Source organism: Girardinichthys multiradiatus, chromosome 1 (genome assembly GCF_021462225.1).
Source record: "Girardinichthys multiradiatus isolate DD_20200921_A chromosome 1, DD_fGirMul_XY1, whole genome shotgun sequence".
NCBI lineage: Eukaryota > Metazoa > Chordata > Actinopteri > Cyprinodontiformes > Goodeidae > Girardinichthys > Girardinichthys multiradiatus.
This window is the reverse complement of record NC_061794.1, coordinates 35,258,180-35,285,626: the sequence shown is the minus strand read 5'-3', so window position 1 is coordinate 35,285,626 and position 27,447 is coordinate 35,258,180. Positions and strand designations below refer to the sequence as shown.

Below are 27,447 nucleotides of genomic sequence, written 5' to 3'. Positions count from 1 at the left end.
CTCTCGGCAGTGTGTGAAATTTGTCTCACGGAGGAGTTTTGCACCAGGGGTTACAGCTGCAGGGCCTGTTTTCCCTCCTGGCAGTATTCCCGCCATCTAAACTGCTCCGAGAAAAAGTCAAGAGAAAAAGTCTGCTCCGGGAGTCCCCCTCCCCCCCAGTACCGCCTGCTTTCATTAATTGTGGTTTGTCCCACCTTCAGCTGGGTGGTATTTTGGGAAAAGCAAAAAGTGAAAGATGTTTGATGAAAGGAGGGTTTGTCAGCTGCATGGAAGCGGAAAGGTGCTCTTCTCCAGTGCAGGAAGAAAAATGCTCCAACGGCGCCGCTCTATTTGTCTGTTGATGTTTTCTTATTAATGAGGGCGATGGCTTCCTGCTCCTCTGCTGGGATTGCATTAGTTTCCCTGGTAAACAAGAGCTTGGGACACCTTTCTGTCTGGCTCCCAGTTCAGTGCAGATCGACTGTACTAGATGGTCACAGCCCATCCCCCCAAAACAAGGTCATATACTTGAATCATCATGATGTTTCTAAAATAGGTGTACGAGTGTGCAGCTACACTGTGTGTATTATGAGAGGTTTTCTGTGAAAGATAAGAGATGCATGTACATCGCCAGTATTCAAACCCTATAAACCTTGGCAGATTTTTTTCACATTATGAACACCAACATCAAGGTGTTTTCTTAGAATTTTCTGTGATAGACAAAGTAGTGTATAATTGTAATTGGATAAAAATTTGTAAATAGTTTCCAAATTTTTTAAAATATGAAAAATGTTATGTGCAATCAATTCTGATGTAGTCTGCCTGTGTGAAAGTTAATCTCGGTATTAATACAGGTATTCTGTAAAGTCCTCAGAGGTTTTTTTTTTTTTTTCAAAGTATATTAGTAAACGAAACGCATAATGAAAACCAGGGAACACAATAAACAAGTCAGTGATAAAGCTGGGGGAAAATGTAAAGCATGGTTAGATTGTTAAAAAAAATATCCCAAGCTTTGAGGACTCATGTAGCACTGTTCAATTCATCTTCTAAAAATGGAAAGAGAATGACACACCTGCAAACCTGACAAGACCTAAACAGCAGGACAAGATATTTAAGGTGACTCTGGCTGTAGGGCTGTGGAGATTCACAGCTCAGATGAGAGAATCTACCAATGGGACAGCTATTAGTCATGGCAAGAAGAAAGTCATTGTTGAAAGAAACCCTGAAAAAAAGAAACATGAGGAAAACAGTGCTCTGGTCAAATAGGAAGTAACTGTAAATTGTTTGGCTCCAACAATCAATAACCAGAAAACTAATCTGCACATCACACAGAACATACCACTCCTACATTAAACATGGTGGTGGCATCATCATGTTATGGGGATGCATTTTGCTCAGCAGGGACAGAGATGCTGGTCAGAGTTAGTGGGAAGGAACTAAATACAGGGCAATCCTGGAAGAAAGCCTGTTAGAAGATGCATAATACTTGAGACTGGCACAGATTTTTACCTTCTAGCAACACAACCGTAGTAAACATATGACCAGGGCTGCAATGAAATGGGTTTTATCAAAGTATGTTAATGTACTGAAATGACCCAGTCAAAGTCGACACCTAGATCCATTTAAAAGTTTGTGACAACACATATAAATAAATGTTCACAGGCTCTCTCAATCTAACTGACTGAATTCGAGCTATTTTGCTAGATGTGCAAAGCTGGTAGAGGGAGACCCCCAATAGACCTGCGGTTGCAAAGGAGGCAAAGGATTGACTCATGGGGGCTGAATTCGAATTAACGCCACATTTTTACATTTTATTTGATAGGGGAAAAAAAATTAAAACCATGCATTTTTCTTCCGCCTCACATTTATGTACTACTTTCTGCTGACCTATCACAAAACATCAAAACAATATAGTGAAATTTGAAAAATGTGAAAAGGTTCAAGTTTGAATAATTACATCATACATGATCCATCTTCACTTACAAGTGAAAATGGACACAAGTATGTGTCCATAGCACTAAATGGTCATATCTACTTGGAGTCTTCCTCTCAATAGAGTTTGTTCTTTTACTTATTTATGTGGCTTTGCTCTAGGATTTTGAATGGCTCCGTGATGCACAGCATGTGCAGATTGTTTCCTGTCTGTACAACATTCAATTCAAAGTGGCATTGATGCCCCTCAACAATGACATTAATGGGCATGGAATCATTTTATTTATTTTTTTACTTTGGATCATTTTTTAAAACAATCTGAAACTGACATAAATGTGGCGAACAATTTTATGAGGCAAGAAAAGAAAAGTCAGTGTAGGTGAAAAGTTGTGATGTGCATGCAAATGGGAACTTGCAATTTCAACAGCCCCCTGGGGCCATTAGTGGGTTTGTGTCAGGTGTCAGGTGAGATACGATGTGACAGCCTTTAGGCTCTGCAAAATTAATTTTCCCTCAAGCTGCCGAAATATGATCAGGGCTCATCATTACAGACTGCATATAACTGAACATTCATGAACAAGATGACAACACACATTTAAAGGTTTCCAAAAACATGCAGACACAACACACAATATCTATCATTACAGACATCCACGCTCAGCACAAATGTTTTAATTTTTTCTGGGATGGAAAAATCATACATCAACTTCAGTGATTTTTAAAAACAATTATTTACCATTTTATTTATTTATTTAAGGGTCAAATATAAATACCCTTCAGGAAGTTGCAGATAAACCACACACTTTTAGTAGCTATGAACAAGCCTCTGGCATATTTGTGATCGGGTATTTGACCCCAGAAATTACAGTTAATCTAAATTGGTAGGACCTGAATTTTAGGAGCAGTAAATATTTAATAGGGTTGTGGCCATTTAAAAAGTTTAATGTTAGACTGATTTATCTGTTCCAAGACCAGGTTGAATGGTTGTTTGGGGTCATTGTCTTGTCGGAACACCTAAATATCTAAATATGTTTCAACCATCTAGCTGCTTATTTAGTATGACATTAAAAGTTTTTTAGGTAGTCCTCCACTTTGTGCAACGCATTAACCAAACAATCCTCAGTATGATTCTGCCACCAACATGCCAGACAGTTAAGTGGTTTTAGATTTGAACGTCTCATCTTGTCTGCAACAAACATTCTTCTTCTCATTGCAGCCTTTGAGCTCAATCTTTATCCAGAAAATATTTGGCTTGTCCATGTGGGCAACTACATTTTCAGTAATGTATGGAAGTGTCAATTTCGCAGCAGGGAGAAAACCACGGAAAATAAACTTATGTTACCATTTCCAGCATGTCTCATGGGACGACGCAACAAAGGCGCATATCTGGAGAGAGAAAATCTCGCAGGCGAACCTTTTTTCTCCACACAGCCATTCCCAGAACAGCTTGGAAGCTGGAATTCTGTCTGATACAAGAAGATCAGAAGATTCATATACCGATCGAAGGCCCTGCCGACACCCAGCGCAGGTGAAAAACCCACAGAGGTTTTATTTCCAAGGAGATGAGATTTAACTCCTTGTTAATTCAGTCAACTAAACAGTTCTTCATATTTTCCCCTCCTGGACGGATGAGAAGTTTACCTTATTGTTTTTTAGTTGATCCCGGACGCGTGACCCCCCCCCCGTTATTTTTCTTCAGATCTGATCCATCCTCAACTGGTGGAGAGAAGAAATCAACGTCAAAGTAATTCCGTTCTTTTTATATTAAATCGGATAGGTGTATTTAGTGGTCTGGGCAGGGTGAGGCATAGTTAAGGTGATTTAGAATCACCAGTAGTTAATCCAAGGTATCAACTTGTTGCATGCAATACTGTTTGAAGTGTTTTATGCTGAGTGTTCCTTTGCAAGGTGCCTGTTCATGTTTTTGTCCAGCTGATCCCAAATCAGCCAGCAGTTACAAGATTGGACTTTTGAAATTTTCCACTCAAAACAACCGCGCTCTGGGCCTTGCCTGACCACTCCTTTGTTCCAGTGTTATTACTGGAGTTTTCCACCGAGAACCCGCCTTAGAGTTTTGTGACTCTTTGTTTGAGATGTGGGGTAATCAGCTGCTAGTTGCTAAGGTCGCGGCCCACCGTTCTACCAGTTGATTGCCGCAATCCAGACATCAGCACACCAGGAGGACTTTTCTTTCCAAGTTAACACAAATTGCACATTTTGTCCATAAAACTGCTGGTTTGATCTTCATAGACACTCAATGTGCATATCATTTCTTTTATTATTATTGTTAGGTAGTCATTTATATCCCCTTTGTGTAGAATAGTGCTTGTTAGTTAGGTGAAGGTTTTTGGACCAGAATGGTGGTATATCAGAATTATGTGGCTTCAATAAATCTTCATATATATGACTAAGAGAAGCGTTCATGTTTATTTCCTGTAAGAGTGATTTATCTTTCAAAATAAGGTCGGAGTTCCACCATCTTCGGTGAAGTGGTTGATTAAACAATGACATGTTGTGGTTTTGGTTAATAATTAGCAATTATTTATGAGCATTTACTAATTGTAACTATTAAGAGCTTTGAGCCCATGATCACAACACCAGAAGATAACTCTGATTTATATTCATAAGTAATGATTTTGGGTGAAGAAATTATTTTCTGGCATTATGATTTTTAGTTATAATTTTTGATAAATATCAATTAATCAATAATCATAATCCTTACAACACTTAGCCAATCACTAGAGCATGTATGTATAATTTTGACCCTGTTTGGATGACCAAAAGTTTAAACTTGTGCAGCCAATTCTTATTTTCACAAAATGAATAGAAATGTGTGGTATATTGTATAATAATTTAACTTTGGAAAATTAAATGTTGAAATCTATCAATAAAAGCCCAAAACTGAGACTTTACCTTCTGACTGGAGGTGTATAATGAACACCATCTGTTATAGAGTCATGTTTTACACACAAGTAACACTCTTCATCTCAGCAGCCAGGCTATGAGGACTATTTTAAACTCGACAGAAATAACCCGTCATTATTGGACTCTGTTCAGTCGCAGTTCTTTCAGACTAATTGTGCGCTGTAGCATAGCTTGCTCTGACATAGCAATAAACAGACAGGAGCACAAAATCAGGTAGTGCTCCTGTGGGTCAACACGATGCTAAGATCAACTGTCACAAAAACTAGATTTCTTCTGTCATGGTTTTAGTCAGCAATTTTGTTCCTTGAAGTGGTTGTAACATACTTGCCATTTTAAAGCCAAATGTTTTAATGATGAAATTGTATAATAATACAAAAACAAATATTTTTTGTTTTAATTCCTTAAAGGAATGTTGCAAAAATCTATGCATGTATCCATGCTCTTTTTCCTGTGGGTGCATGGGATTTCATCCTGCAGTTCACAAACATGCATGTTGGCCCAGCTGTAAACTGGCAACCTGCCTGGGGTGTTCGCAGCCTCTAACCTGGTGGCTGCCGGGATAAGCTCAGACAACACCTCCACCCACCCCAACCCTTAACAGAACCGAGCAGGTAGAAAAAAAATGGATTGATGGAAAATCTTTATGCGCCTTACATACACTATATTCCCAAAAGTATTTGTTAATCTACTTTTACATGTACATTAACTCTGATGACATCATATTCTTAATCTATAAGATCCAGTTTGTTGATGGATCACTGCCAGCAAAAGCAACTTTTAACTATTCTGTACACATCTTCCACCAGGTTTAGGAGTGTCTTCATAGTGAGATGAGAACCAGAATTGAAGCCTCTTATTCATGCAAAGTGTGTTCAAGAAGATTGAGGGCAGGACTCTGTGCAGGCCATTCAGGTTTTTTCTCACCAAACTTTGTACAACGTTGTACAGCCAAGGAAATGATTATAACACTGGAATTGATCAATTTGGTGGTGTGACCTAATACTTTTGGAAATACAGTGCATCTCTGTACATAAATTGCACATATGTTAAACATACTTGCACCTTACACCAATTCTTAGCGATGCTCGATTCCGGTTCTTTTAAGAAGCAGTGTCAAAACAGCTTACATGGTTTAAATGAGCTAGCTAACCACGTTAACTGGACTTTTAACTCGCTTAGCTCTATTGTCGTTACTGCTAAAATAACCTTAAATGTTGGTGATTACACATCTGAAAAGGGATGCAACTTTTCCACAATATCTCCTGCAACCTTTGTGTGGCATTCTGCAATTTGTTGCACCAACATCTTTCCCTTGGACGCCATGGTGAACGGAGTAGCACATCACTAAGTCTGGTCAATTGCCTGGCTAACGTTAGCAATTCCAGGTCAAATATAAAAAAATACATGGGCTAACCATAGCTGGGTGTTTGCATTTATGCCGACCCACCATTTTAGGTCACGTAGAAGTTGCTAGCTGCCTCAGTGTTAGTATAACCCATATTTTATGGTTTTACCTACTTAATTCTTACTGCAGTGCCATGCTACACTGAATGTTGGAACCAGAGGGGGAGGCAGCGAAGGAAGCGTGTCAAAGACAGGGCATTTACTTTTACACCATGGATCCCGAGGGGTTTAATCATGTTGGTCGTGCACTCTCCTTTGCATGATATAATCTTATTGCAACTGTTGCACCGAGCCGACTGGTCATTTAAAGTTAAGCCACACTTTCAGTCACTGCTGCACGTTGTCCATTGGTTGCGTGCACACTTGTTGCAGATTCTTCGGCGTTGGTGTTCAGCAGCTTCTTCTTCCAGTTGGCAGACTGGGTATTGAAACTAGGAATCGAAATGTAAAAAATGTAATAAATACGGGAGAATCGGAACGTTAGTCCCAGTTACAATGGATTCTCGAGACTCGATGCCCTAATCTAATAGTAAGAGAAATAAATAAAGAATTATCTAAAGTTCACTGTTAGAGAACTGTTAGAAAAATTAGAAGCTACCTATATACTAACCGGTTTTTGGGAGTGATGCCACGAAATAGACTTTTCGTCCAACCATCACAACTGTAAACGTGCTGGAAAAGTCTTTTAGGACTTTAACTGGGACCAGGTGCTTTGGTCAAATAAAACTAATAAGAGCGTTTTAACAACAAACACTCCAGGTCGATCTAGTGTACAATATGTGAAAGGGAAATTTATGTCCACTGTTAAGCATAGTGGGAAATCTGTGATGCTGTGGGCCTGCTTCTCTTCCAATGGTCCTGGGACCTTTGCTTGAGTGTATAACACCACAGTGTCACAGAAATGGTTCACTAGACACCAAATTAGCTTTCTTCTGTTAGCTTTCATCTTGGTCCTCAGACCTAAATCCTATAGACAATGTGTGGTGAAGAGAGAAGAGCATTGGAGAAGACCCGGGGACTCTGGATGATTTAGGTAGACTGTGCAGAGACAAATGGTCAAAGAAGACCCTTTTTCTCTTTATGCACCAATATTAGAGGCCAGTGTGCTGCCTTATTGGCAAAGAGGCATCGTAGAAAATATTGACACCAGGGATACCAATAATTGTGCCACTAATGATCTTGTGAAAACTATTATTTCATTGTAAAGAATTTTATTCCCTTATAATTAAATGTACTCACATCAATGGTAGGAATTCCATGTATGAATAAACTTCTGTAATAAAAGATGCATGTAGTCTATGTGGACTTTTTTAAAAAGCTGTTAAAAATGTTCTTGTTTCACTCAATTGTTATCGGCACGTAATTTTAATAGGTATTTTATTGCTTTTCTTTACAGTGCTTTGTGAAGGTTTTGTCTGTGAAAGGTGCTTAACAAATACACTTTATTTACCTTAAGGTGTTTTACACATCTTTACCAAGGGTACCATCAAGTGCAGTGTATTCATGCAATACAAAAGTATGAATTCCTGTTATTCTAAGATAAACATAAATGAAATCTGTGTTATCTTGTAGCCAGAAATGTTTTTTTTACAGGAACCGCTTTTGAGCTCCTTTGTCATCTACAACTGTTTTCATGAGCACACACTGTATTTAAACATATAGTATGTGGCCAACATCTTAACTAGATGTCAGCCAGCTGATAAGTTAGACTTATAGTTTGAATCAGAAATCAAGACATAATCATAACTTAAAATGTCTGTTGACTGTAATTCAAAATATAGTTTCTTCCAGTAATTACTCTCCTAATGTAATAAAATAAATATTATCACACTAGGGGAAAATAAAATTCTTCTAAATTTAGTGTGACAGCAGATATCTTCATATCATTTCTCACACTGAAACCGGCTAAACCTTCATCATTCATCTAATAATGGTGATCTCAAACTTCACAGAAGGGTTACTTCATGTCTCGCTGCTGTCAAGGGTGCAGAGAAGACACAAGTGGGTTGAGAATATTAGCAGAGTGGACTGTGTGTGCCCATAAAATGGAAAAACCCCCTGAGGTGTGATTTTGAGGTTCTCACAAATCTAAGACTCTTCTTCTTCATCCCAGACTGCATTTTGCTCACAAGTTACTTAATAGCTTCAAGGGTTTATTCAGATTAACAACTGCCATTATGATGTCGTTTAAGTGAAATGCTAAATTATAAAAAATAAATGCTTACTTGGAGAGCTTCACTTTAATAATTAAGTGTGTAAGTTGGTATATCTCCAGTTATCTACAACGACTTAAACGTTGCCATTTAAACTGTTATTCTCTTTCAAAGAATTTTATTATTTTCAAATATGTAGATTCAAGACATTCAAGGAAGGGCTGCATGCAGGCCAACTTTGCTCTGTCTTTGGGGGAAGAAGCACTTGTGCAGCCGAGAGGAAAGCTTAGTGGAAAAGCAAGTCACAAAGACAAGAGATCCGCCTTCCTGGTTCCCTGCCATTTCTCTCACTGCAGAGTGTGAGCGTGGGTTGCATCGCATGGCTGGCTTGAGCAGACTGACAGAAGATTTGTAGGCACTTGTAGTGATGATTGAGATGTGCAGGCAGGAGACAGGGAGAGGAGGTTTTAGCATCCCATATGGATCGGCTCATCAAGATACACTGATTGGGATTGGGATGGGGAGTTCCTGTCCAAGATTAGCATTTGCAGATTTTCTGCTGTAGGCTCTGGTTGTTTAATGTAACAAAATTATATCACAAAAAGTCTATGTTTGTTACTTACACTGACTGGCTTCTGGTTAATATATTTTTACTTTATTCTGCTTGACAGCCCTTGTTAAATAAGTAGAACATGGACATTTTCTAACTAAAAGATCTTTAACTTCTCTGGGGGAATGTAAGCGCACTAATGTCTCCATTCAATATTCCCAAGATCATATTTAATATTCTACACATCTTCGGTTCTCTGGAGATCTTTTCAAGTAACCTTTTCAAAAATGTTCAGCAAAAAGCTTCACTTTTCTTTGTTTCATTTAGAGAAAACTAGGAAAAACTGTGATACTTTTTCCTCTGGGATTTATTTCCTCACAGTTGTTTGTTTTGTGCTGCTGCTGTACTCTATCTACCATAATTGCTTTAAAACATCAATTAGTTGTCCTCAGAGACTGGTCAAAGCCTGCAGGTTCTGCTCGATCAGTTCTTATATTGTTCTGTTGCAAACTTCCCGTTTGTTTCATTTCTCTATATTTGCCACTGATTCATATTCGTTCTTTTATCTTCACGGTAAAGAAACGTTGCTATTTTTTATTTTACTAGCCCAATGAAGGAACCTTTGTCTTTTTCATTCCCGGGAATATTTCCAAACAGCAATATTTGTCTGTTTTGTAAGTGAAAGCAAACATAGTAGCCTGTTTTTAGCAAGCTGACCAGCAGTGTGCAGCAACAGGTAGCAAAAGGGCAACGCAGCTCGATGCTTCTCTCGATGCTTTAAACAGCCGAGACAACACCTGTCTCTCCAACACTACCTTTTTTTGGATCCTATTGAAAGTAATTGCTGCATGAAAGAAACATTCAGTGGTTTTGACATTTTAACTTTTTTAAACCCTTTATAAAAAAACCTGTATGTGCTTGGCTGGTTATTCTGTTTTGCTTTGATTTGATGATTGAGTACAAATTGTTTGAGAAACTTTCATCATTTTTTCTCCATCCTGGTGACAGGACATTAAAATTGTCTCTCTCTGTCCCACAAGTTGTTGGTGTTGGATAGTAAACATACTGCTGCAGAAGCATAATTTAATTTTAGTTTCTAAGTAATGTATTTAGTTATTTTAATTAAACACTTTGTGGTACTACTGAATGTTTTATATTACAATAACTCTATTATAGTCTTCTTTATGTGAATGTGGGGCAAAACATTGTCAATTTATAGTGATTATAAAGGTTTGCCTCACCTCTTTTAATAGGTTTGATGTTGATTTCTTGTTTTACACTGCAGGGCTAATTTTAGATTCACTCTGTCATGCTGCAATACAGCTAAGGTCAGCACAGTCCTGACTTTGAGATCAGGCTTTTGCTGACAGCCAGTTATAACTTTAGTGAACACATAGTTCAAATTTGTTTCTTCTTTTTGGTTTCCTGCAGTCTTCTGGAATGCCACCTTACTCGGCACTATGATTCTACCACCTCCGAAGGTGATAGGTACCGAGAGCTGGACGGTTTTCTGGGAAAAGGATGAGAGAGGAGGAGGCCTGTCTCTACTGGCCTGTGAAATATTCATCAAATGAGGCAGGAGTGGGTGGGGAAGTAGGACACTGGAAGGAGCAAAGTCCACAAGGAAAAGAACATTATACTTCAGGAGACACAAAAGAACCCAGGGAGAACAATGCAAATCAGGGAGGAAGAAAGAATCTATGGACAAGAATTACGTTTATTGTGCAGGGGCTGGTTGCTTTAATCCCACATTAAGAAACATATCTTATAGCTCGGAAGGCTTTATTATATTAATTTATACAAAGAGTTATGTTGGTTTTCTCGGGCAATAGCATTATAAAATTAAACAATTTTCTTCAAGTGATAAATAAGTTAGGCCAACAGCTGCTTTGGAATTTCTCATTACTGCTCTGTTGTCAATAAACATCAGGTGGGTAGGCTGTTCACACCGATTAGGTGATAAATAACGCAGCGCTGCCCTTCACCCTGTGCAGCAGCAGCAAACATGAGTTCCACAAGTCAATGCACTGAACCTGTTGATTTACATGATCAATTCTCATCCAATATTCTGACTCTGACCTTCAGAGAAAAAAGAGAAAAATAGAAAAATTGTCTATTTTCTTTTGAGTTTTGCTGGTTTTATTTCCCCATCATCAAACAAACATCAAAAACCATGAAGCAGCTAGAATCAACTACTGCCTGTAAGGCCCCTCCTATTACAAATGATTTCCATTAACTTCCCCCAACTAATTAATGTTTTTCTCTTTTGTGTACATTTTTTGAACTTCTTTACATAACTTTATAAAGTAACATGCACAAACTGCTGGACATGCACTGTCTAAGTCTTTAGACGGTTATGGGCCCTCCATGTTATTCAAAAGCATAGTTTTACAAATTCAAATCTAAAAGTGAGGAGTGGATATGTATTTAGCCCCATTTATTCAGATACATCCAAATTAAATTTACTACAACCGAATGCCTACAGACATAAGTAACCATACATCGGTCTATACCAGTGGCGGATGCTGGTCTTTCAAAGAGGGGAAGCTCAATTTCAAGATTGCTGATTCGCTGATTCAGTGATAAGAAGCTGAATCTGAATAAAAGTTGAGCGCGTTGTAGCGCATATTTAGTCAGTGACATGAACACACAACAGTATATATTTGATCACTTATTTTTGACATTTTAGGGGAAGCTGAGCTTCCCTTGCAGTCTTAGAGCAATCGCCACTGGTCTATACCCACTTATCCGTATTGTAACACAGAGACACATGAGACAAACAGTTATGCACACACAGTCTCACTCTTCATCTAATTATAGCACTGTGAAATATATATGTGGAGGAAAACTAATGGTGGATAGCCCCCTGAACATATCCCCACTATAAAACATGGTGGAAGCAGCATCATGCTGATGGGGTGGGACATTTATTTGGCAGGGACAGGGAATCTGGTCATAGTTCGTGAGATGATGGGTAGAGCTAAATACTGGATAATCCTGAAAGATAATCTGTTGCAAAAGAGTTGAGACTGGGGTAGAAACTCAGCATCATGCAGGACAACACTTAGCCAGATAATGGAATGGAATGGTTAAGATCTAATTTATTTTATATAGGCAATGTCAAAATCTAGACCTGATTACAATTGAAAATCTGTGACAAGACTTCAAATGTAATCTTCAGAAACTTTCCATCCAATCCGACATAGCTTGAACTATTTTGCAAAAAAGAATAGAGAGATCAGTCTCTGGATGATCAAAAGGCAGTTCTGTCATGAATTAACTCAGGGGACTAAATACAATTATATGACAAACTTTTATTTGTATAAAAAGAAAACCATGTATCATTCTTTTCACTTTGCAATTACTGCATAAACCTCACTAAACTACATTGACGTTTGGGGTTGTGGAAAAGATGGGGTATAAATGTACTTGCAAAAGGCACTGCATATGCCCATCTCATTAATTTGGGTGATTTTAAACACACCGTAAGGTTTGATTACAATGCTACCAGGGAGTCTTGAGTTAATGACAAAAACTCTTTGACTGAACTGAGTATGTTTTGTTGCAGGCTGTGCATTGATTGCTGGTCATTATTTTCTCTGTGTGGCACATTCATCTTCTACACAATTAATGGCATGATAAACCTTGATCACTTTTATGAATGGCTATAAGGTGATGGCTCTTCATGCTTAGGCTCTGGTGATGGGGATGGTGCCTGACTGGTAAATTCTGCAAATAGATTTTTGCTTTTGGAAGTCTTTATGTATGTATTTCCATTTGATCTCCAAGATTTTACCTGACCCAATGTACAGACTATTTGATCTGACACATATTTTTTTGAAAGTGAAGTGGTTTCCATTAGAGTGTAGAGCACCCTGGATCAGGGCTGAGTCCCCAGAGACTTTGGTGTTCAACCAGAAAAAGATGGCATACTCTTATGAACAGGAGTCTCTCTCGCTGTAGTAGTTAAATATATTGATAATTAAATACTCACCAAGATAACCGACTAAACGGATGTACTTATACTACTCCAGACTTCTCCAACATTGTTTTCTTGAGGCCTCCTACTTAAAGTACATTTGATAGTGTGTGCACCCTTGTTAAAATGTCAGATAAAAAAATTATTATTAAAAATGATCCTTTCAAATCAGTTTCCAAATATAATGTGACATTTTTGCAGTACAATCCTTCTGAAAAAGACAAACAATAATTGGTTCAGTGAAAAATATAAAAAAGATCAAAGGTCACGTAACAACATTTGCATAAATGTACACACCATTAAACTGATACTTTGACGAGCCACCTTCTGATTCAGTTTCCATTTCAATTATTACGGTGGCTGACAGGAGCAAACGCACGGCAAACTGCTAATACACAAACACAAAAAAATGCTACCGAAAAATGCTGCAATCACAGCAAATAGATAGAAGCAAAAACATACAACCGAGAAAACAAATGCAAAGGAAAAATGCTGCATATAGCAAAAACAAAAGCAAGTTAAGAAAATCTTCAAATGGAAATGCACCAGACCACTAGGGGGAGTCAACCCCTGATATTACCAACCTAAATATGTTACTGCCTGCTGTTCTATAATATTGTAAAAAGTCCCAACCAGCTGTTTAAAAAGAAATTAAGGAAAACGTACTTTTTTTTCCTTCCTTCAAAGTACTGAGGGTTTGATCTAATATGACTTGGTGGCTGACTTCCCCTAGTGGTCTGGTGCACTTCCGTTTTGTAGACAGACGTTTACAGCTTTTCTGAGCTTGCTGTTGTTTTTGCTTTTTGTAGATTTTTTCAATCGCATTTGTTTTCTTGGTTGGAGGTTTTTGCTTCTCTCCATTTTCTCTGATTTTAGCATTTTTCTTTTGCAGCTCGTTTTTTGCTTTATATGTTTCGGAGTTTGATTTATGTATGTGTTTGCAGCACGTTTAGCCGTTTGCAGCGTGTTTGCACCTGTCGGTCACCGTAAATTATAGTAAATCTGATTAACTTAAAATACACCGCAGTTGTGCTGATTGGATTTCCTGACTTTTCCATTTTTGCATCCTTTAGCTAAAGCCATAGATGACAGAGAGGTCACAAGCGATCTTAAGAATCTCATTACACAAACGTATTAGTGTGAAGAAGGTTACAAAAGGTTCGACAGCATAATTTAAATTCCCAGGTGCCATGAAGCCAGTCATCAGTTACTGCAGAAAATATGAAGGGCAACAATTCCAAAAGGTATGATTAGCACAAAAACAACACTGCGCATCACCAAAAAAAAACAATACCCACTGTAAGACATGTGGTGTTCACTATGGGTTCACTTTAGAAGAGATGGAACAATAGATAGGGGTGGATAAAATTAAAAACACTTCCAAATATTGCTGAGGTTTCACACAGAACCTTCAGATATCTGAAAAAAAGCTAAATATGAAGATGGATCTTATTTCTGAGCATCACTGTGAATCAAGGCCAACATTCAGATCTAAAAACGAACGACTTCATGAGAGGAAAATTAAAGTTCTGAAATGGCCTAACCAGAATCCAGAGGTAAATCTGACAGAAAATCTTGGGGGTCACCTGAAGAGGGAACTTTGCAAGGCAGAGTCAGCAAATATTGTCAAGTCAAGAGGTAGGATGCTGGTAGACTCCAACCAAAGAGAACTGAATGCTGAACTTGAACCAAAAGGGACTTTAACAAGGTATTAGTTTAAGGTTGTGCACTCTTGTGCAACTAGGATTTGGCACCTTTATTCTTCTTAACGGACTCACTTTTCAGTTAAATTATAAAGGCTGTGGGTAACATTAAAGGTGTAAAAAGTATTGAAATAACAGGTCTTTAGAAGAATCTTATTTGAAAACGTTAATATCACAGGCTGGCTTTCCCAAGACAACTGTCAAGCCACCTTTTGCGACCCCCCCCCCCCCCCCCCCTCCCCCTTCTTTCATGTTTAATTGTTTTAATCTGATTTAACTCTCAACAAAGCCATTAACGTATTTCAGTAGAATAAAATACAGATGTGATTTGTCCCTTTAAAATATAACTACTTTTGTGAAAACACCTTCCTTTTCCTTTGATCTCACTTCAAAGAACAGCACAGTTATCATAAAATGTACCAGATTGGATCACAGCAGGTTTTCAGTCCTTTGGTCTCATGCTTAAATGCATATCGGAATAAATTCTCTTCTCATGACACTTTTTGTCCGACCCTGATGCAGCTCCCCTGGCTGCCCATCTTAGGAAGTATAGAAACTTAAACAAGGTCTGCAAACGTGAGGCAACAAATAAGGCCGCAGAGCCTATTTGGCTCTCATCAACCACACTCTTTGTGAAAACACTTTTTTCACATCTGAGCCATCTTTGGCTACACAAACGAAAAGAGAAGTAGCTTATTAGGAAGTCTCTTTAATACCACTAAAATGCAGCTGCTGTGCAAAGATAGTTTTATTTTGTGCTTTAATTAAATCGCCCCTGTCCTTCGTCTCTACTTACTCCTTCATGTTTTATCTTCTTTATTTTGACACATGGTGACTCAGGGTTACTCAGACACTGAAAATATTCCATAGTCTCATCATTATTAATACCCAAGAACACACACACACAAACATCCTGCCTCTGGCTTCCGATCCTCTGCCCATATTTTATTTTCTCTTTCAGTTCCACCTGGTTATTAGTGTGGTGAGTCAGCTATTCATTCAGGGACTAATGGCAGAGGAGTGTGTGGTTTGGCTCTAAGGCTTTTATTTATTTCTAGCTTTGTTCTGGTAACATGAGGCAGCCTTCAAAACCTCCTGCTGAATACTTCTGAGACACAGAATAATGAATTTACTACACATTGTTTTTCACATTGTTTTCAAAGGTAATAAAAAGATCAATTATTTTTACGTTAGGCATGGCTGACATGATGTACTCTATCGGTAAAGATGCATGTTTTAAAGATTTTCTGTGTCATATTTGCAGGTTAAATATAGGAGGATGTGAATCCCGGAACTGAGCCAATTTTGCTGCATAAATGAAACTTTTGTAAACTGCGTTCCCTATTATGCATGCAAATGACAACAGATTGATAGTTCGATGACCCTACAGATCAACTTAAAGGTTACTAGGCGTATACGAGCAAAACTCATATTAAAATATCTTAAATCATTATATTTGCCATTTCTAAAACGTTTCATTAGCTCCTTGTTCCACTTTCGGCCATTACCCAGGATTTGGAAAGCAGTAGGTGCATTTCGACACAATGTTACCTAAGTAATTTCAATTTCCCAGGTCCAGACTTCCCAGATAAAATGTCCTGGTCTAGGAGTAGGACTTTCAGAATACCGCAGGGTTGTTGAGGCGCGGGATTATGTGCTGAGCAAAGATGACTGGCGGACCCTTTCTTACAGTGTTCTGACTTCCACTCACCCACCATATTCAAGTGTTGGTGTTTTTTTTTATGCAAGATTCATATTTTTAGACTAGAGGAAAAGGACGTACAATAGGTGGACGGAAGATGAGGTCCAGGATAATGTGGTGCAACACCACAAGCAATAAAGCCAGTTGTACATTCTCCATCTTCTTTTGTGAACAAATGGCGGGATGTGAGCTTCTCGGCCATGCTTTGCTTGTTTGGCATTTGGTTTCCTATTACCACCACCTGCTGTACTGGAGGTGTAGTGCAGTTTTCTGACCATATATTATTAGGCTGATTTTGCTGTGGCCTTTCAGAGCAGTAGAAACAGAAAACACACAAATTACACAGGATTCCTTTTACTCAGATAAGAAAATCCCAGGTATTTAAATCCCTGGACTTTTAGTAGAAAGGGGGCTAGCAGCATCATTTTCTGAAGGCTTAGCATCAGCTTGTACTATGCCACTTCTTATGCCCTATTTTGTAAATAGGTGTTGCAATTTGGCCCCTTGGTCCCTATTAGAGGACTGTTAGAGGACATAAGTGAACAAACATCACTAATCACATCAGAGAGGTCAGAGATGGAGTTGTGGAGAAGTTTAAACCAGGGTTAGATTATAAAAAAGTTTTCTACGGTTGAGCATCTAATGTTGCATTGTTGAATCCATCCTCCTAAAATGAAAGGAGGATGGTAGAACTGCAAACTCTATCAAGACATGGCTGCCTAAATAACCTAGAAGGCTGGACACAGAGAGCATTAACTAAGGAGGTGGCCCAAATGCCCCTAGTAACTTTGGAAGGGCTGCAGAGATTCACAGCTCAGCTGGAATAATCTGTCTATTAGACAGTTTTAATCCAGCACTCGTTATGCAAGAGTAGAGATGGCGACTCAGTTTTGAAGCTCGCACTTAAGTCACCAAAATTAAAGACTTGAGACTTCACTTGAACTCCAGGTCTGAGACTCGAGTCTTAGTAACAGTTTTTATCTCAAGTAATAAGGAGTGAAAAGAAGACGGTAGGTGAGCTACAGACAGCAGCTGCTGCGCATGTTTTACTGTGAAAGGATGTGGTTGATTATTGGCCTGTTACATTCATGGATTATGAGATGTAAATGGTTTTTAACAATCCATTAATATTTGCTGTAGCTTTATAACAATGACAACATGAATGTGTCTCCAACTGAAAGCTGTATTAAAGGACTTTGGATCATTTAAAAAACAGCATAAACAAAACTTTCCTTCGACATTCGCCCGCAGTTAAGCCAGCTTACCCTGGCCCTTCCGACTAAAAATGAAAAGAAGTGTAACACTCATTTATTTACAAACTACCCTTTGTCTCATTAATTATGTTGTAATTTACACCTTAAACGTGAACAGCTTTACTATTTTGAATTGAAAACAAAAGTTTTAAATGTAGATTTATAAAATGGCTTCCCAATGTTAATAATAGTTCTCCAGCTCAGAGTGAGGAAAACGAAAACACTCAACCCCCTATTTAATATAACATATAATGGAGTAGATAATATGAACATTGGAAGAAACAGGTGTTAACTTATCATTAAAGACAAAAAGCACAATGTTTGATTCATTCAAGAATTCAACATTACCAAATGTTATGCTATTGTGCCATTATGATTCTTAGAGCATAAATGCCTACTTATATTTATAATAGGGTACATTTTAAGTTTCATCAATTTTCATTATATAATATAAATCAGCCCTCAGCTAATTTTGAATGGTAAATCCCATGTTAACTGATCAAAGGATAACTGTTAAATAATATTAAAAGATTAAAAAAGTTTGAATTATTAAATATTCATGTAGATAGTTTGGCCTAGGGACAAACAGTAGTAGCAATGATGCAGGGTTAGAGATGCACTAGATGTTGGGGATGTAATAAGAAAATATGTATATCAGTCGATAGGGACTTAAGGCTTCACTCTGGATTGAGGCAGAAACCTTGACGACTTGGACTTGCCCCTCAAAGACTTGAGATTTGACTTGGAAAAAATGACTTGTGAAAATGTATGTGCAAGAGTGGCTAAAAAAAAGCCAGAAGCCATGAAGGGTACACATCACACATGTCGAAGTAAGTGCTTTGCTCAGATAAGAATTTAATTTTACTTATTGGCCTACATGTATATAAAGCAATATGTCTGGGGGAAAATTCACAATGCACATCACAATGAACACACCTCATAGCGAAACATGGTGGTGGCAGAATCATGCTGTGGAGATGCTTTTCTTCAGCTACATGGAAACTGATCAGAGTTGATGATCAGGAGTTGGTTTTAGCTAAATACAGGACAATCTTGGATGAAAACCACTTAGATGGTGCAAAAGACTGCAGACTGCAGCAACCGCTCAACACCTAACCAAATAATGACAATATATATATGGCTAAAGATACAGTGGCATATTCGAGTGTTAGAATGGCCCAATCCAGCTTTAAATCCAGTTAAGAATCTGTGGCAAGGCTTGAAAATGTATGTTCACAGAAGCTATTCATCCAATCAGACTAAGCTTTAGCTGTTTTGTGAGGTATAGTGTGCAAAAAAATGTAATCCCTCTATGTAGAACAATGATACAAGCATACCCCAGGAGACTTGCAGGTGTAATTGGAGAAAAAAGTGGTTTGTATTGACTCAGCAAGAATTAATGTGAATTCACATCAATCCTTTCAGATTTAAATATATAAAGATTTTTAAAAAACAATGTATAGCATTCTTTTCTTTCACTTCACAATCATGCACTACGTTGTGTTTTTCCACCACATGAAATCTCAAAAACAATTAATTTTGTGGTTATGGTATGACAAAATGTGAAAAATACTTTTGCAAGGTACTGAGACCAAAATTTAGGGCAACTCTTTTGCTCAATTACTTTTTGAATGATGAAAGCAGGAATGAAACACACTGACTTTCCTCTTAGAAAAAAAGAGAAAATTCAGCTTGAAGTAAGTTGATTAAAAACAAAGAAGAAAATGTTAGACATTTAAAGCCTTCTAGGCCCAAAAAAGTGTTTTCTCACAGAGATAATGGAGAGAGACGGCAACAAAAAGATCACACTAATTTCACTTTTGTCACATGTTTTGCAAAGAGAGGGTGCTTTTGTTTCTGGAACTCCTTTTTACCAGCTAGATACCAGTACACAAACAGCAAAGCAAAAAGTGAGACTAGCATTTTTGCATATTTTATACAGAACAAGAGGACAATTATCTCATAGACTCTGATTTATGAGGTCCCTGTAAATATTTTATTCTGATGTGCAACCAAATACTTCAGACTTGGTCCCATTCACAGTGGATGTGTTCAGTGCTAACTGGCATAATACATTAAAATAAATGTATAAACATTTAACCATTCTATGTTAGAGTATGATAGCATGCTAACATTGGCACATAGCTTAAAGCAAAGACCTAGCAGCCTGGAACAGACATGTTTTAGTTTGTTTTATATACATGAAAAAACACAAGGTTTTGGATTGGATTAACGTTCTGTGTTGCTTTTGTAACGCTCTTTTTTTTTTTTTTTTGTTGCTCTGGTCACTGTTGGCGGCTCTTTGTTTCCCAGCAGCGGGTGTTTGAGCATACAGCTTAATAACAGTAAAAGTGTTGGCCTTTACAGAGCCAGCTTTCAAGTCTTTAAAACCGTCCCTATTAAACAGGGAGAACACTAATGGACTGAACATAGCCTTCTGAGACATCTTTTAGCCAGTCACAGATTGAGAGGCTGTATTAAGAGTGCATGGATTAGCCTTTTAGAGATTCTTTCAAAACCTGAGGTGGGTATATAAAACAGACATGCATTATTATGTGCATAATGATTAATTACCGCTGAGCTCTGTTGAGAGCTTTTCAATGCATGAAAAATTACTTATGAGTGACAGTTTTATAGATCACAAAGCTACCAACAATATAGAATGTTTAAAGTATAGTAGGTAATTAATTAAAGTATGTCCGAAAGGACTGATTTGAAGTGTACACATTCTTCAGATTGAAACAAATAACACATAATCAGACTTTCTCTGTTGTAAAGGGTGGAATGTTTTATTTTTTTGTTGCTGAAAATAATTTTTTTTTATAGCAACAACCTGCACAAACTTTGTTTGATATAGGCCTACATGCTCTTGGTATAGAGCTAAGAGACCAAGTGTTATCTTAAATAAACTCACGTCGGTGGATTGATCACGCTGCTGGAAATGGTTATGCATCTCTCATATACACCATTTAACATTTATGCAATGATTGATTTGTTTATGCCGTGCAGCTACAGGGTCGGTCAATGCATTTTTCCTCCGATTGTAGGAAAAACCGCAGAGTCCTTCCTTTTTTACAAATGTTCAGCCGGCCATCATGCTGTGTGTGATCAATAGGTGAAAATGAGTGTGCAGACAGTGCAAACTCCGGTAGAGTGAAGAGAAAATGAAAATGAAGGTTGTTAAACTCAAGGGACAGCAATGTCAGTCAGTCTATCCTCCACCTAAATCCACAGTGTAATGTCTCAGCAGCTACAGAGTTTTTGAAATTATTACCTTTAAATTTTGTGCTTGGTCCTGCGAGAATTACCTCTGGAAAATGTCTATTAATTTTCATGTGGTAAGATTTTTCTTATGTGTAATTTATTTGTTTCCCCTATTTTTGTTTATTATAGTTGCACTTAACTTCTTGTTTTGTAGTTACAACAGACCACAATGGCTAACATGTGACATCCAGCCTGTGTCACAAATGCCATCATAGCATAATTCACATGACTACTGTTAACTAACCTGGGATGTTTATGTTGTGGATTTTTTTCCTCCAAGCAGGTTTGTGACTTGAAAACTCACACAAACTGCAGACACAAAAATATAATTTTTTGTCACTGTAGAACACTCTTTCATTTCTTTCAGTTCATAAACACAAGAGAGTGTCTGCCAACTATGTTCTCAGTTTTTTGGTCTTTGTAAGGCTCCCATCAGCTCACTCATTCCTTTTACTCCAGAAACTCCAGAAACACCTACACAACACCAAACTACAGTCATAGTAAAAATATCATTCTAAACTGTCAGATAGCAACATATTTTTTTGCCTATTGTTTTCCTTTGGAGAACTTTCATATGGGAATCCCACACTGTTTTTTAAAAGGATTATTTTAAACCTTATGCCATTTTAATGTGTGTGAATGGGTGCATGACTGATTGTAGTGTAGTGCACTCCCAGGACCACAAAGTGTACACGGAGTGCTGGCCGTTTAACATTTGATGTGAGTAAGGAAAACACTTGTTTCACTTTAAGAAGAGAGGCAGTGCTGTTTTTTTTTTTAGTTTAATAGTCTAAAATGTTTAAGTAAACATATTTAGATAATAATATCCGGGAGGGGCTCGGAGTAGAGCCGCTGCTACTCCACATCGAGGGGAGCCAGTTGAGGTGGCTCGGGTATCTATACTTGATGCTTCCTGGACGCCTTCCTCGAGAGGTGTTTCAGGGACGTCCCACTGGGAGGAGGCCCAGGGGATGGCCCAGGACATGCTGGAGTAACTACTGTATGTCTCTTGGCTGGCCTGGGAATGCCTTGGTCTCTCCCCCGATGAGCTGGAGGAGGTGTCTGGGCAGAGGGACGTGGGTGTCTCTACTGACTCTGCTGCCCCCGCAACCCAGTCCCGGATGAAGCAGACGACGACGATTACAAGTATTTAGATTGCTTTAAAAACTAGGTTACATTGTCACTTATGATTTCTTGATTTTTCAAATTGTGTCCCAGTTGTTTTTTGAGCATTATTAAACTTTGTACCCATCTGTGTTTTCAACATAAGCGTTTTATTTGCATATTTATGGACAAAGTTACCAGGCAGGTGCTAAGTGTTTGCAAGTCTGAGTTTGCACATCTTTCAAAATCTGAATTCAATTCAATTCAGTTTTATTTATATAGCGCCAATTCACAACACATGTTGTCTCAAGGCACTTCACAACAGTCAGGTACATACATTCCAATTAATCCTAACAATTGAACAGTGCAGTCAGATTCAGTTATTTATTCAAATTGGATAAAACGTTTTTCTGTCTAAGGAAACCCAGCAGATTGCATCCAGTCAGTGACTTGCAGCATTCACTCCTCCCGGATGAGCATGTAGAGACAGTGGACAGTCACTGGTGTTGACTTTGCAGCAATCCCTCATACTGAGCATGCATGTAGCGACAGTGGAGAGGAAAAACTCCCTTTTAACAGGAAGAAACCTCCAGCAGAACCAGGCTCAGTGTGAGCGGCCATCTGCCATGACCGACTGGGGGTTTGAGAGAACAGAGCAGAGACACAAAGAGAACAAAGAAGCACTGATCCAGAAGTATTTTCTATGGGAAGGAAAAGTAAATGTCAATGGATGTAGCTCCTTTAGTCGTTTCACCTAGAAAGAAAGAACAGATAAACTCTGAGCCAGTTTTCAAGGTTAGAGTCTGAAAAAGAGCACATAGAGTTTGTTACAGTAAAAGCTCAGTCAATCGCATGTCTAGGAGAGAGAAAGGGTTAAACACTGAAAGACAGGGCCATGTGGATCATCGGTAGAGGGTGAGCATTAAGTTGTTGTCAGCAAAAGCTCGGACGATGCCCCTCTCCAGAAAGGTGTCACAGGTAGACACAGAGCGAGGCCAGGTGTAGCTTCTAGGAAGAGAAAAGAGAGAACAAAGTTAAAAGCTGAAATAACAGCAAATAATGCAAAATTGGAGAGTAGTGTGAGAATTTAGCGAAGAGGGTGAAAGTGGTCATTGTGTCCTCCAACAGCATAAGCCTATAGCAGCATAACTACAGAGATAGTTTCAGTTCAGATTGTTTGGTTAAACGGCGCTTATTTACAACAATGTCGTCACAAGGCACCTCACAAAGGGTCCCTCTGATGGAATTTAATCTGACACAAAGCCAGATCTGTTCCTAGAGCAATGCTCAAGCAAAAGCAGCATCTCATTGCACTGATGCAGTATGCCCACATTTAAATGAGGTATTATGCATGCATTTAGAAAAAAGGGATCTTTGTATTTTTGTACTTTTACTTAACATATTGCCAGTGCAACTAAAACTTTTTTCTCAAAGGCCAGTGTTGTCGGTGCAGATTGATTAAAAAAAGGTGGTTCCTTTCTTCTGAAAGGTGGTTTCCCATTATGCTGCAAGAGAAGACAAGGAGGAAACAGCAACCTATGGCACTACACTGCACAAAGCTAATACCTGGCCAAAATGGTTTTTTTTTGTCAACTTACAACACTTTTTACTTTTGTCATTTTACACACACATTGTGCATCAGTCACAGCGTGACTACCAGAACTTTCTCATCTTTTTAGGCAATGTGTTAATATACATCCATCCATCCATTTTCTATACCCACTTCTTCCATACTGGGTCGTGGGGGAGCTTGTGCCTATCTCCAACGGTCTAGGGGGAGGGGAATTGGAGTACACCCTGGACCGGTCACAGGACAATCGCAGGGAACAGTCACAGGTCCATCACACTGGACAAACAACCATTCACACCTAAGAGCCATTTAGAGAGACCAATTGACCTAACATTCATGTTTTTGGACTGTGGGAGGAAGCCGGAGTACCCGGCGAGAACCCATGCATGCACGGGGAGAACACGCAAAGTCCATGCAGAGAGACCCCCGGTCGAAAGTTGAACTGAGGACCTTCTTGCTGCAAGGCAACAGTGCTACTAACTGTACCACAGTGCAGCGTGTGTTAACATACAGTCAGAAGAAAATTTCCAACTCCATTTGCAGGTGCTAAATTGGTGCAAACCTAAGTTTGTGCATCTTTTCAGAAACCAGAAGCAAAGGCAGATCTGCTTCCAAAAATAGTGCTACTGAGAATATTGTGCCATTATGTGCTGATATACAGGGGTTGGACAATGAAACTGAAACACCTGTCATTTTATTGTGGGAGGTTTCATGGCTAAATAGGACCAGCCTGGTAGCCAGTCTTCATTGATTGAATATTGCACCAGTAAGAGCAGAGTGTGAAGGTTCAATTAGCAGGGTAAGAGCACAGTTTTGCTCAAAATATTGAAATGCACACAACATTATGGATGACATACCAGAGTTCAAAAGAGGAAAAATTGTTGGTGCATGTCTTGCTTGCGCATCTGTGACCAAGACAGCAAGTCTTTGTGATGTATCAAGAGCCACGGTATCCAGGTTAATGTCAGCATACCACCAAGAAGGACGAACCACATCCAACAGGATTAACTGTGGACGCAAGAGGAAGCTGTCTGAAAGGGATGTTCGGGTGCTAACCCGGATTGTATCCAAAAAACATAAACCACGGCTGCCCAAATCACGGCAAAATTTAATGTGCACCTCAACTCTCCTGTTTCCACCAGAACTGTCTGTCGGGAGCTCCACAGGGTCAATATACACGGCCGGACTGCTATAGCCAAACCTTTGGTCACTCATGCCAATGCCAAACGTCGGTTTCAATGGTGCAAGGAGCGCAAATCTTGGACTGTGGACAATGTGAAACATGTATTGTTCTCTGATGAGTCCACCTTTACTGTTTTCCCCACAGAGTTACGGTGTGGAGAAGCCCCAAAGAAGCGTACCACCCAGACTGTTGCATGAACAGAGTGAAGCATGAGGGTGGATCAGTGATGGTTTGGGCTGCCATATCATGGCATTCCCTCGGCCCAATACTTGTGCTAGATGGGCACAAGTACTGTCAAGGACTACCGAACCATTCTTGAGGACCATGTGCATCCAATGGTTCAAACATTGTATCCTGAAGGCGGTGCCGTGTATCAGGATGGCAATGCACCAATACACACAGCAAGACTGGTGAAAGATTGGTTTGATGAACATGAAAGTGAAGTTGAACATCTCCCATGGCCTGCACAGTCACCAGATCTAAATATCATTGATCCACTTTGGGGTGTTTTGGAGGAGCGAGTCAGGAAACGTTTTCCTCCACCAGTATCACGTAGTGACCTGGCCACTATCCTGCAAGACGAATGGCTTAAAATTCCTCTGACCACTGTGCAGGACTTGTATATGTCATTCCCAAGATGAATTGACGCTGTATTGGCCGCAAAAGGAGGCCCTACACCATACTAATAAATTATTTTGGTCTAAAACCAGGTGTTTCAGTTTCATTGTCCAACCCCTGTAGTTTGCAAGATAAACTTAACATTCATTATTAATTAAAATGTTTTATTCCATTTTGTTTGTTTTTGCCTTTTGAATCACCTTTTTAACTTCTGTTTTGTAAGTTTTAAAATTTTTATGGATGCCTACGCTGCAGTACTGCAGCTAACATTTACTGACAGGAACCAATAAAGAAATCTGATTTAAAGGAGGTATTCACATTTTAGGGGAAAGTCTGCTCATATTTATGTAACTTTTTGCAAATAAAATTTCTGGTACAAGGATTATGGATTTAATCTCACAAAAGTGTTTCCTTTTTTTCTGATATAATTACAAATTAGTAGGCTGCAAAATAATCAGGGCTGCACGGTGGTGCAGTTGGTAGCACTGTTGCCTTGCAGCAAGAAGGTTCTGGGTTTGATTCCCATCCAGGGGTCTTTCTGCATGGAGTTTGCATGTTCTCCCCGTGCATGCATGGGTTCTCACCGGGTACTCCGGCTTCCTCCCATAGTCCAAAGACATGCCTGTTAGGTTATTTGGTCTCTCTAAATTGCCCTTAGGTGTATGAATGAGTGTGTGCATGGTTGTTTGTGTGTGTTGCCCTGCGATGGACTGGCGACCTGTCCAAGGTGTACCCCGCCTCTTGCCCATAGACTGCTGGAGATAGGCACCAGCTTCCCCGTGACCCACTATGGAATAAGCAGTAGGAAATGACTGACTAGGCTGCAAAATAATTATAAAGTCAGTTTGGAAAAAAACTATAATCTAAAACATTTGTATTTAAGAAAGAACTTGACAAGGCATTCTTCAAAACTTTGGGAACATGTGAAAGGAGGCATCATGTTTAGGAAAGAGTTTCTAAATCAATAGGTGATGCTGCACATTGTATAGGACATTGAAAGAATAAATCAGAGTGGTTAATCTGGATATTAAAAGCATTGATTGAATTTGAAATAATTATACAAAAGCATTTACCCTACTTTCATAATTACTTGTGCTTTGTGGCTGAAGAACAGTTACCTGACAGAACTATCTGCAAATTTCTCCCTTTTGCTAGACTTGATGGGTATATGTGCATCTGAGTGTATTTTGAGCAATGTGCTTGATAAATGCAGAAATAATGTAAACAGCCCATGCAAAAACTGGAGATTACATTGCTTTGTGAATTCCCTTCTGAGTATGTTAACTTGGAGGTTGTATGAATCTGGTAAATTCCTTCAGTTATCTTTCTTATTACCATCCAACCAGCTTCTCATTAAATCAACATGATGACGGGAATTACTGTAGAGTAAACTCTACTCAAACACGGGCTTTTAGTGGGGATACACATTTTTCTGATTAGATTTAACTTTTTTTTAAATCTATTTTTGCACCTTACCTATAAATGTGCAAAACAAATTAAACACTCTTGGTGCATTTATAGCATAATTTTGGAGACTTGCATTAGAAGCTAAAATCATGTTTTGTAATTGCTGTGAAAATTACTGCACTCAGCTGTTTGAACCCAGAATGAGCTGGGTGTGAATACTGTTGTGGTGCTTTCAGAAAGACACAGAAAACTCCAGTTACTCCCAGGCCTGCCCTCACGCTCCCTTCACGATTTTATTATTGCACATTTTTATTCTGAAGCACATGAATGAAGTAAATATATTAACCTAATGTGTGCACAACTTTTATTCTCTGTGCCTTCCTATTGCCTTCTCAGTGCTGAATGTTTTTCTCCACCTCAGATTGATGTTTGCGTCTGCTGCAACCAGCAGCAGTCCTTTGCTGACTTTTCATGATAGATTGCCCCAAATGTTTAAACTGCCTGCAGCAAGATTCAAACTCTTTCTTGGCAATTGCTTGTTTGGCTTGCTCCCTCTAATCGTAGATATGTCAGTCTGTGCCAAAATGCCAAACAAAAGCTTGCTCTGAGCATTGGAGGCTAAACTCCCTCCATCTTTCTGTCTTCTTCACTTTGCATCCCAACTCTTCATCCCTCCCTGCACTTAATGGTCTAATGCAACACGTTTTCAATGCTTGATATT

At 38.8% G+C, this 27,447-nt stretch overlaps 1 protein-coding gene across 1 annotated transcript in view; it reads left to right on the top strand.

The window, feature by feature from the left end:
* LOC124876197 (acid-sensing ion channel 1A-like) overlaps positions 1 to 27,447 on the top strand; it is a 99,834-nt gene that overhangs the window by 57,643 nt on the left and 14,744 nt on the right. The gene's annotated exons all lie outside the window — the stretch shown is intronic.